General features: G+C 46.0%; 1 pseudogene; it reads left to right on the forward strand.

The window, feature by feature from the left end:
• Nucleotides 1-7254: 7254 nt before the first annotated feature.
• On the forward strand, nucleotides 7255-8220 carry LOC120840379 (annotated as a pseudogene).
• Nucleotides 8221-10862: the final 2642 nt, after the last annotated feature.

Here is a 10862-nt window from a genome sequence, read left to right on the forward strand (position 1 = left end):
ACGCATAGGTGGCGGAAACCTCTACAGCCTTTCCACTCTAGCTTGCCGACTTGCGGCCGGCCATTTCTTCATTCCCACTGTAATACAGCTCCGCTGGACTTCCTTCTTCACCAGAGTGGAAAGGCTGATAGTATTCCTGAGAAATTGCCTCCACCGTTCGTGCGTGCTAATTCGACAATTTTAGTTGCCACTTGTTAACAGCAACCCTTCACTGCTTTTATTTTGCACCCCGTGAAGTTTAAAGGGGTCATAAAACGATATCGGGTTGGAATGTTCATGACTTTTCCGAGGCGTACTGGTCCTAGTCTGACCAAAGTATACTCGCACAGGCCGCCACTGGTTCAGTGGTGTCAACATGTATTGACACCATGACGTCACGTGACAACGTGACACATGGTTAATCATAGTGCCAATACAAAAGCGCCACGGAAGCCCACAATTTACCATACGTTGCAATTCTGTATATGACAATTTGATCAATAGAAACACAGCCGCGAATTTTTTATTCCCATATGTTCATTTTGTGATACTAACAAAAAAATAAAAAAGAAATTACCTTGAACAGTTTTGAACCGGTTACCGCTATTTTTTTTTTCGGTTCGGTTCCGGTTCAGTTCCAAGATGGCGGCGAAGATTTCGGTTCGGTTCAGTTCCGGTTCGGCTAAAAATAACGGTTCTGCTCCGGTTTTCGGTTCGGTTCGGTTCCGGTTCGACACCCTGCACACACACACGTGCCCGCACGCGCGGCACCGAATGAGTCGGGAATACACTCCGTCACGCTCGCCCACACTAAAAAAAGAATGTTCTCTTACCCAAATTCACCCGACAAAACTTAAAGGAGCCCTGCAATCATATTTAAGCGTCTACCTTTTTTGCGGTTTCCACGTCTCTTGGGGTTCGGGCTAGCTAGCGGGCACGGAGAGACTAACTAAACATCAGTGCGTCGACGAAAATATTCCCTGGAGAAGGGGAACAAAGGGACAAAGGACAGACACAAAACGTCATTCGTCATTCTTGTCCAGCTCGCTTGCACCTTTGCATTTAATTGCATTATAATCAGTGCGTCATATTTTAACCGGACGACACGGAAACCTCCTCCACCTACGGGGGCGACCCACGATACCGAAAGCGCGCGGAATGTGAGGTTTTTGTTCCGGGGCTTACTACTGGTCAGAGCCGCTGCAAGCTTCTTTTCAGTCGAAATACCAAATATAAGTGGCGCGAACCGTTTCAGTTACCTATGAAAGTAGTTTTTGTTCAGTATTTTAGATCAGAAAAGAAACAAATGCAGTTTAGAAAGTCCGGAAACCGGAAATGACCCGTCGACATACCCGCCACCAAGCGGTAAAAAAGGCGGCGCATACTAGAAAGGAATAATGGGATCAGGCACCGACGAGCGGCGAGCGTAGAAAGGTCCCGGATGTACGCGGCGGGGCTGCGGTGGTTTACGGACCCGAGGATCCGACCGGTTCCGAGCATTCCGAAGGCCTTCGGCGCAGGTTTGGCTTGCAGTTTGACCGTTTCGCGGTATGGCAGCGCGAAGTGACTCCCGTTCTGAGCTGATCTTTACCCCGTGTTTGCTGTCGTTTGTGGCCAATGAAGTGTCATTCCGAATGAGTGTTTGATCGCGCAGCAAACGCATTGCGAGCCGCCCTGGCTGCCCGCTTCATACAGCCTATCCAGAACATGCTTTAGTGGCGCCCTCTCGAGCCGTCGACATGGAGTGCGGCAGCCGTGAGCGCTCGCTGAGCTCACTACCCCTCGTCTAGTTCACGGTCACTCAAGCAACCGAGTTCGTCATGAAGGAGGCTATGTTTTGCTTGTTTTTTGTAATTTTAATTTGCCTATAACTTTTAAAATAATGCGAAACTCGAGAAAACAAAAGTTTCATTAAGTTACTACGATCGGTGCGTTCAGGTTCGGTGCAAATTAAAATCCAGTAAAAAAATCCTTGCAGGATCCCTTTAGGACGACTCTTGAAAGTTTTATTATGATAGAATTCACATGATCCTCCCACGTCGTTCGCTCTCTAAATGCAACGCCCAAAGTCTTAAAGGGATACTACAACGAAAATTCGGCGCTTATTTATTGCTTTATTCGTGCTCAAGGTGGCAGTATCTCATCGGACACACCAAACTATTCTTGAAAAAGACAAGGAAAGGAATTTTAAAACGAATTAAACGAGCATCTGGTGAATGCCGCTGACGCATCGTTTGTAATGCCCGTCTAGAAACCTTGACAGGTAGTGGCGATAACGGTCTCGCCTCCGGCCACCACGAGAAAAGAGGAAAAGAAGGAACTCCCCTCTCTTCTGTGTGTCCTAGACATCACTATTGTTCCTCTACAAGATTAAAGGATATTAACCCGTCAAGCACGCCAGCGATCGGTGGCCCGATCGCTGGCGTGCTTCGGTCGCTTCGGTGGCTGGAACGGCTAGGACATTCTCTCGACGTCAGCCTCGCCGCAGCTTTGCTGGTCCTGAGACAATCTACGTCACGATTGCGGCAGATGTCACGTGCTCTCCGCTGGCTGCTCTCCGAGCGCTTGCCAGAGTGAGCCGTTTATAGCGAAAAATACAGCCACCAGGCTCAAAATACAAACGTGCGATTGTCATTTACAGATATTGTGGATCATATTTAGCTTATTTTTGAACACAATGGGTGTATTTCAAATTTCGTTCTAGGCATGATATCTGAGCAGAAGGTTAGGGCGCAAAGGAGCTGGTTTGTCCATTCTTTCTTTTTGCCAGACTCGGGGGGTTTTTACTATGTTCATAATATATGTTTTTGGTGAATGTAAAACCACACCACTGTTAATGTTCACACCTAGAGTTTGCAGTTTGATTGGCCCTGGTTTACTAATTCGTGGTAGCCGTAAAATAAACTGGTATCATCGGCATAGACAACAAATTTCGAATTTTTATTTGTGAGCAATATGGTTAATATATAAATTCAACAAAAAAGGGCGAAGAATGCTTCTTTGAGGAACACCAGATAGAATGTGTTGATATGCACGATGGGACGCAATGAGATTGGACGCTAGTCCACAAAATCCGTATGTTTCCAGTTTATTTTTTTTTTGTTTTATTCAAACGTTTTGAGTTAAAGGGTCACTGACAGGGTATTTATGCTCGCCGAGGTTTTTAGTTGTACGTGACATATGAGAGCCCAACTACCCAGAACAGCATTTGCGGCTCAAAATTCGGTTTCTTTCTGCCCGAAAACCACCAATTGAGAACTGGCCGGATTGAGTCACGCTCACTCTCTTCTCCATGGTCACAAGCCGTTTTCTAAGGTTTAAACACAACCACAAAATTTAATCGAAGTCGTGGGTTATTGAAGGCACACACTCAGTGTTAAAAACAGAAAAAAAAAAATTACGAAATCTATTTCTTGTGGTTTCTAAAAAGCTGCATATTGGTTGATTGAAAAAAAAAAAAAAAAAAGAAGTTGCAAAAAGAACTGGAAGCATTCTGTGCGTTCACTGCATAATTCTCAACATGGCGTCGTTTCGCGTATCGTGGGTGTCGCGGGCACGACCGGCTTTATAGGCTCGCGGGCTGGACGGCGATGGCAGCGGACAACGGGCGTGGGACCTCTACTTCAGAGCTGTCGTTCGCGGTACCGGAGAATTCTGTCTTCCTTGGAAAGAGAAATTTTGGACCGATCAAAAGAATTGGTATTAATCCCGTCCGACACGCCCGACCACCAAGCCGATTTGCACGAAGACGTCGCCGAACCGTCGCCCCCTTCTCGTGGCTGAAGACATCGCTCGCGCAAACGTCACGCACGAAAATGCGCACTTCAAGTTGAATATGCACACGTACAATTTTCGCACCTATATGTGCGAATGTAGCTAACGCGTGGTGCTGCCCGATTTCGAGCCGGGAGTACTTTTGCTGAAAGGAAATCGGCAGAAAACTTTCCAACCTACACTCGACCGGCTGCATTACTACGAAGAGTTCCCGCAGTAACTGGTGGAAAAAGTGACCGTAAGCGAACGCTTAATTTTCGTTCTCTTTATCCAAAGTGATTCACTGGGGCCCTTGTGGCCCCGGGACCCGCTACGAATAAGACAGCGATCTTTCAATAAGTAAGATGAGCTCTAAGGAGAGCAGCATGACTGTCCTTGCAGACCGAATTAATGAACAGGCAACGGAGTGCTCCAAGCAGACCAAGTAATATAGAATGATTCTACCACGTCTACTTACAAGTATGCTCGTCACAAACTTCCTTTTCTTGCATGCGGATATGTCCGGACGGCCGTATACAAGGCAACAGATCTCAAGGAAGTCCTTTTTCAATAATTGACCGGGAAGATCTCATCGCCTTAGGCCCTTTCAAATGAGCCATGTTTGGATAGGCGTCTTCGCCGATGTCGCTGCAAAATACAAAATAAAAGCACATGAAGGACTCGAAATCAAAAAGAATGGTGCCTTGTGATCGATCCTACAAAGGATGCAATCAAAATGAAACTGCTATGGCTACCGCTTCAGCTACCGGACAGCGAGGTCAAAGAAGGTGCTTGAACCGTCAGGGACGGTAAAAAAGATAACTAGAGAGAGGTGGAGATTTTCAGATCTCCAGAAGACAGACACCTTGACCCGATTTTCAACACTAGTACTCAAGGTTTACCTCTCGGTTCATAAGGCCCCACACATGCTCACCATCTACGGAGTGAGTGCCCTTGTGGTCATTCCCGGACGACCTCCGCTCGGCCTGCACTGCAAAGCGATTGGTCACAACCGTCGACAGTGCTCTGCACCACGCTGCACACAGTGCTGGCGGTACGGCCATTCCACCGAGGAGTACGTTATAACCTATGCCTCCAAGCTCCAGGGTAATGCTTCACCATCGGATGATGTAAGTAAAAACCTCATGGACGTCAGTGAAACGTTCACTAGGGACCTGGAACCTCTGGACGATTCTCAGGAATCTCAAGAAAATCTCCACAACTCATCCGAAGCCTGCTCGGGGCCGCAAGAGGAGGCACCTAAGCCTTGCACCATCTATGTCCTAATCCAAGAACCACCAAATGACCCCAAATCTGAAGCTCCACTCACTAAATCTAAGAAGACAAGAAAGCTTCTCAAACAGATTACTCCGCCTGTTGCGACGGAGACAAGTGATGAAAGGTCGTTCAAAAAGGTGAAAGTCGACGCCATCGGCACCACCTTTAACAGCTGCTCCAAAGATGTCCCCTTGAGCAGGGAAGACGTCCATCCCCAAGAACAACGTGGAAAGGCGAAGTTCAAGGAGCGGAAGGAACCAAACCGTCTCCGATCTGAATCAAATGTTTAAATAATTACAGTCAGCTTTGGCACCATCAAAATAAGTGTTTTTACTATATGCTCCCTTAGCATACGCGGTATTCACGCAAAAAGCAATATTAGCTTTATCGTTTTCTAGAACCACACAACTGTGACATAGTCGCATTGCAAGAGACTAAAAGTTTCTCTGGACAACGTTTTGTTACCGGCTAACAGCGTATGGTCAAGCTCAAACGATACATACCACTGCACAGCAATCGGTTAATTACTCTGCTGAACGCGCCATTTTGTTTTAAAAAAAGTTTGGAATATCGCATGTGCAGTTTAGTTAAAGGTGCAGATGAGGTTAGCTCTTAGTTGCAAATGTCCTCACACATGGTCACCCCTGGACCATAGTTGTTGTTTACGCGTACAATGACTCCGCGCAAAAGGAAAACTTATTCAATCAAGTAAGGATTCACGCCGACACGAGATTCGATGTTATTCTCCTTGGAGATTTTAACTGCGTATTGTATGCCAAAGATAGAATTCCGAGCAAGAAAATTGTTAATCCAAGTGTAGACAATCTTCAAGCTCTCGTTCGGGTTGCGACCTGTTGGACACTTTAACAACAAAAAAATGTTCTTCAATAAACGCACTTCCAGGGATCATCGCATGCGCGTTTGGACCGTATCTATGTGTCTGGTTCGGCTAGCAGTTCATTTAGTAATTATAATGTAATTCCTGCATATTTCTCAGATCAATGCATGGTCATGGTTAGTGTAGGTTCAAACCGAAAACGAATGAAGGTAAAGCCGCAATCATGGGAAGGCTGGAAGACGAACGAAAGACTGTTGGAAAATGACGCTTCTCAAACAGCCGCAGAAAGCTTTATAAATTATTTTGGTAACATCAAAACTAGATGGTGCCAAAAGTGGGAACTGTTTAAGGTTAGCTTCGAGAACTAGCTATCGAGATATCTTCGAGAAAAAGGTACGACGAAAAACCTGAAGACGTCTAAACAACGATGTCTTGTACTTATATAATCTCGAATGTCAAGAGCCATGGCTGTACAATAATTAAATAAAAAAAACATAAAGAAGCACATAGAAGAACACGACAAGAAGCGCAATGAAGTTGCGGCTGCGAGGACGCGCACTCTACAATTGAAGGAGAGCAGCGCACGAAGAGGTACCTACACGCCGAGCAAGAGTATGTGATGAAAAAGTCGATGTCATTGCTAAAACTGAACCGCCAGAAACCAACGAATGAAAGTGATATTCACCAGGCTTTTGTCTCGCATTACACCAATCTTTTTGCAACAGGCACTAAGGCGCCTCATCAGCGCCTGCGTGAGATAATATCAACACTACCCAGCTTAGAAAACGACACAACGGTAAATCTTAATTCACCCCTGGATGTACAAGAAATTATGCATAACATCTCTGAAATGAAATGTAACAAAGGTCCTGGTTTGGGTGATTTACCAGCTAGCTTCTGCAAGAAGTGAAAAGAAAAATTTGTTCCGACGTTTTTAAAGAATCTCACATCACAGGTAACTTTTTATTACTGTCGTTTCGTAAGGCTCATACAATACTAATTCTCAAATCGAAAGACCCTAACAAGCTTAGAAAACTTGAAGGCTATAGACCTGACTAGAAAATCCTGGCTCGATTAATCGCAGGAAGACTTCAAACTGTCATAACCCAAATCATCGGGGATCACCAAACATTTTCAATAAGAATAAGAAATATACGGACAAATCTCCTCATTGTTCGATCAATGTTAGAGATATGCCAACGTACGCAAGAAGCAACTGCTATTTTAAGCTTGATCTCAAGAAAGCTTTCGATAAAGTAGACTGCTCATTTCTTTTTGCCCTGTTGAAGCACATGCGGGTCGGCGAAAATATTAGAAACCGCATCACACTTTGCTACAATAGAATATCGACTAAGATAATTTTAAATGGGTCTTATTCAAGATCTATTCCCGTTCTATGTTCCGTACGCCAAGGCTACCCAATGTCACCGTTACTTTTTCTACTTAGAGCCACTCTGCAGGGTCACCCTCAACGACACAAAGATACAAGGTTTTCAACTTCATGCCTGCGAGGTAAAACTGCTGGCGTACGCAGATGACTTGGTCCTCATTTGCTCCAACAAACCAAGCACAGTGACAGCTATGTCATATGTCGAAGATTACTGCCATGTGTCTGGTGCTTCTGTGAATAAAGCTAAAAGTAGTGCATCGAGGTGCGGGGAGTATATAGGGATCAACACCGGTCACGCACGTGGAGATGGAATAGTCTAGAAACAAACCGCAGCTTTTAGGGGTGCCACTCAGTGCGATGGACAATCGAAAGTCGATGTGGGACTTTGTAGGCACAAGTGTGAAGTCAGCTGTTTGTATTTGGAGCCAACGATACCTTTCTACATTTGGGAAGGTTGCCGTATGCAATATTTTAATTTTTTTCAAGACTACCATACCTTCTACAGGTTATGCATTGTTCTAAAATTACAGTTAATGTGTTCAATAGAATTTTTGCAACATTTATTTGGAATTCGTCGTGCGAGCCTTTGCGCAGATCCAACCCTTTTCAACGAACGGAGGATGGGGATCTAGGCCTCGGTCACATCTTTGTAAGACAACGAATCGCGAGATGGCAATTTTCTTAAAATTCCTAAACACCCGTTCCTAAAAGCGTGCAAAGATTTTTTTTGTCAAAGTATACGCAGGCAAAGGTATCTGGAATATGCCATCGAATGACGCAATTTGTTTACGTGACTTTTACAAAGAGTTTGCAGACACCATTGAATTTTTGGGAACACGTTTCACACGTGCTTTCTTGAAGTCGTGCTCCAAAAAGAAAATACAGAAATGTCTACTTAATTCTCTATTCCCTGATACACAATATCGCCTGAGTCCTTTCACTGCTCCTTTAAATTGTATCGCGGAAATTTTAGAAAGAGTGAAACGGACCAGGACTTAAAGTCTGGTGGTATAATATAATATCAGTGGGGGGTCTCGGACCCCGCACTGATTTTAACGGATGGTCTGAGACCCTCCTCGACAGCCCCAGCATTAGTGAAATAAAAATCATATACACCAACTCATGTTTAGAAACAAACCGGAGCGCACCTAGCGGACGCCACCGGCGCCGCGCATGCGCGATGGGGGGTGTGGGCAAGAAGCTCGCCGTTTCCCATATACAAACCATTGAAATGCGATGTTATCGGCGTCGGTGTGAGTCCCCTTGCCCTTTTTCGCGTTCAAATTGCTGATTCTACGTCTTCCTGGCAATGTCTGGCTACTTCAGCGGCCACAGCGAAATTAGCGAGGCTCGTTACACCGCAAAACGTCGCGGCGGGCTACGCGAGAGCGGGGGGGGGGGGGGGGGGGGGGAGTCGCAGAGGGCCACGCGAGAGCGGAGGGGGGGGGGGGGGGGGGGAGGGGAGTCGCGGCGGGCCACGCGAGAGCGGGGGGGAGTCGCAGAGGGCCACGCGAGAGCGGGGAGGAGTCGTAGAGGGCCACGCGAGGGCAGTGGGGGGGGGGGGGGGAGCACGCGAGAGCGGGGGGGAGTCGCAGAGGGCCACGCGAGAGCGAGGGGGGGAGGGGTCGCGGCGGGCTACCACCCCGGGTGCCCGGTGGAGTATATAGATGCATGCACAAAATATATTTTGTGCATGCATGTAGTACATCTCGTCAGAACCCGCCGCCCTACCCTACCTTCTTGTAGGGACCCCTCTCAACTTACGAGAGACTTTAAGCACCACCAAAGTGCAAGTCGTCCTTTCTCCGCTTTCACTCCCGAACGATACCGATGAAAAAGTGGCACGAATCCAGGGGATTCGATGTATTTCGGTGCACTAACTGGAAGTTGTGTAACACCACTGAATCATTCCCTCATGCATTCACACTATGTGTTGATGCTTTTATTTATTTTTTTTTTTTTTTTTTTTTTTGGAGGGCGGAGGCGTTTTTAAAAGAACAATCCAAAAAGACTTTGAAGTTGAGGAGAGTAACTTTTGTTACCTGCATTTCGGAGACCAGCTAGATACGGCCCATGTCACACTTGTGGTACTTGGCTTATATAGCCTATGGAAAACACTGAAAGTGGACACGGATGGGGGTGTCGCCGAACCTTCCTGGGTAAACTTCAAGAACATCGCTTCATTTGTTGTTCAGAGCTTGTTGGCACACTCCGAGGACGATGAATAAAAATAAATCGTAGCAAGTATCAGTCACGGGTTTTAGTTGAGCTAGTTGGTACATACTGTTGGCAATCAGGTCAGCTGAACACGGGAAAACAAGGACACGAAGGAAAGGACTGGACAAACACACCGCTGGCTAACAACTGACTTTTACTTTTTCCTCTTCCCGGCCTAGGCCCTTCCTTCTTCGTCTTACGGCACATTAAACACGTTTTAAACAACCTTTTAGCCTACTACTCAAGGGGTGTGGCAAACCGCAAATGCTGGCGTTATTTTTCGTGAACCGTAATTGACGAAGTGCTCACGCAATCTTCTCCTTTTTCTTGAATGGCCAAGGCCTCCAGCAACTCTAGCCCTTGACGGGCCCATATTTGTCACGTGGTACTTGCGCTCTTTCGGAAGCTTCCTATGGCCTCTAAAAGTAAATTATTCATCTTTGTTTCAAGTATAACAAAAAACTAAGATGAATAAGTTGCTTTTAGAGCCCAAAGAAAACTCCTGAAAAAGCGTAAGCAGACGTGGTAGACCTGTGCGCCGGTCAGACGACGGCGGCGGCGCCCCGAAGCAGACGAACTCAAGGACTAACAGCACTATTAAGGAACATTTACAAAGATAACAAGGTGATTATAACATGGGAAGGAAAGGAGACAGGGAAAATAGACATAAGACGAGGCCTTAGGCAGGGGTGCCCGTTATCGCCTTTGCTGTTTATGTTGTATCTGAGAGGATTGGAGGATAGACTTGAGAAGAGTGGGCTTGGATTCGACCTTTCTTATAGTAAGCTAGGCCAAAAAATTCAGCAATCCTTACCGGGATTGATGTATGCGGATGATATCGTACTAATGGCTAACAACAGGACAGAGTTGCAGGAATTGATGAGCATCTGTGGTAGGGAAGGAGAGGAATTAGGTTTAGAATTCAGTAGCGAAAAATCAGCAGTCATGATTTTTAACGAGGATGAAGTTGAGAGGCTGAAGATACAGAATATTACAGTAGAGAGAGCTAGTAAATACAAGTATCTAGGAGTATGGATATGTCATGGTGCAGAATATCTCAGAGAGCATGAAAACTATATAATAGGTAAGGGCAACAGAAATGCAGCTGTAATGAAAAATAGAGCGAAAGAAGAAGAAGCCTCGGAACAGCCTGTCGCAGTTTTGTGGCTCTCAGCTTATTTTTTCCAAATTGGCCATTCTTAAATCATTTTCAATTGTTATTCAAGTCGCAAGGATTGTATATTTAACTTGGCATCCGCACCGGCAAGTCTGAACACCAAGAAACGGGCGTCGACGGCCGGCAAATTGCCATTGCCGTCGCAACCCGATGCCATTCCATTGATAAAGCCACCCGCCACCATGGAACAAATACCACCCTCCCAGGAACAAGGTAAATCACCTTCACCC

Source organism: Ixodes scapularis, unplaced genomic scaffold (genome assembly GCF_016920785.2).
Source record: "Ixodes scapularis isolate PalLabHiFi unplaced genomic scaffold, ASM1692078v2 PGA_scaffold12__126_contigs__length_90152505, whole genome shotgun sequence".
NCBI classification, from domain to species: Eukaryota; Metazoa; Arthropoda; class Arachnida; order Ixodida; family Ixodidae; genus Ixodes; species Ixodes scapularis.